This window comes from Rhea americana, unplaced genomic scaffold, assembly GCF_003343005.1.
Source record: "Rhea americana isolate MKP2758 unplaced genomic scaffold, rheAme1 scaffold_1656, whole genome shotgun sequence".
Classification (NCBI taxonomy): domain Eukaryota; kingdom Metazoa; phylum Chordata; class Aves; order Rheiformes; family Rheidae; genus Rhea; species Rhea americana.
In genome coordinates, this window is record NW_028185768.1 from 1 (window position 1) to 1432 (window position 1432).

General features: G+C 68.6%; 1 pseudogene; it reads left to right on the forward strand.

Moving 5' to 3' along the window:
• The first annotated feature begins 150 nt into the window (after positions 1–150).
• On the forward strand, positions 151–1098 carry LOC146598312 (exosome complex component MTR3-like; annotated as a pseudogene).
• Positions 1099–1432: the final 334 nt, after the last annotated feature.

Here is a 1432-nt window from a genome sequence, read left to right on the forward strand (position 1 = left end):
TGCTAGGCCCTCAGGAAAGTAGACAGCCTCAAGAAACTGCTGTCTGACCTGGATGCCAAAGTGAAAGTGCAGAGAGCTCCCAACAAGGATGTGCAGAAGGAGATTGCAGATCTTAGTGAGGTGAGGATGGGGGCACTAAGGGAGGTTCAACTCGGCTAATGAAGGCCGCCTGCCGCGTGCACCGCTGGCTGTGCTTGGGGGGCCGGGCCGGGCCGGGCTCCTCCCTCCCTCCCTCCCTCCCTCTTTCCCTGCTTTCCTTGCGGGGCGGCTGGCCGGAGGATGCCACTGGATCACCGCCGCCTGCAGGGCCCCGAGGAGTCGCAGCCACTGGAGGTGTGGGCAGCGGTGGCGAATGAGGAGGAGGAGGAGGAGGAGGAGGTGTGGGACCTGTGCGCCTTGCGGCCGCTGTTCACATGCATGGGGCTGCTGAGCCAGGCCGAGGGCTCGGCCTAYGTGGAGCTGGYGAGCGGCACCAAGGTGCTGTGCGCTGCCTGGGGCCCGCGCGAGGCGGCCGTGGCGGTGGAGCTGGGCAGCGTGGCGGCAGCCGCGGCGGGGTGGTTGGTGTGTGAGTTCCGGCGTGCTCCCTTCGCCAGGAGTGGGTGACAGGCAGCAGCGCACGAGGCGGCGGCGGAGCGCGAGGCGGCTGCGATGGCACTGCGTGAGGTGCTGGAGCCGGTGGTGCAGCTGCCGCGTTACCCACATGTGCGCCTTGCCATCAGCGCGCTGCTGCTGCAGGACGGCAGCTCTGCCCTGGCCACCGCCGTCAGCGCCACCACGCTGGCGCTCACCGATACCGGTGTGGAGATGTACGACCTGACGGTGGGCTGCGCCCTATGCCCGCCGCCCAGTGCCACCGCCACCTACTGGCTCCTGCAGCCTAGTGAGGCCGAGGAGCACCGCCGCCCTCCTCACCGTGGCCCTACTGCCCTCCCTCAACCAACTGTCAGGGGGCTGCTGGGCTGTGGCCAGGGCGGCCCCCCTGACAGCTGGGCCCAGGCCCTGCACCTCAGCCTCGATGGCTGCCACTGCCTCTACCCCGTGCTGCATCAGAGCCTCCTGTGCACTGCCCAGCACCGTGCCACCCCCTCCACTGCCTGAGCCGGCCTGAAGGGCCCCCTTCGCTGCCGCAGGCCCCAGAGGCCAGCAGAGTGGCCTCGTACTGCTAGAGCCCCCGGATTTGCCCCCCTGCACTGCCAGAGGCCTCTCTGGAGCAGCCCCCCACTGCCCGATCCCGCTGGAGCCCAGCCGAGCAGCTGCCTGCACYGCCAGAGACCTCCAGAGCCTTCCTGAGCAGCCTCTCGAAGCACCGCAGACCTCTCAGAGCACCCCAGCTCCTGCCTGAGCAGCCCGTCCATATTGCTAGAGGCCTCCCCCCACCTTGAGCGGCCTTCACACCACCTAAGCCCCCCAAAAGCAGCCCCCCACACACACA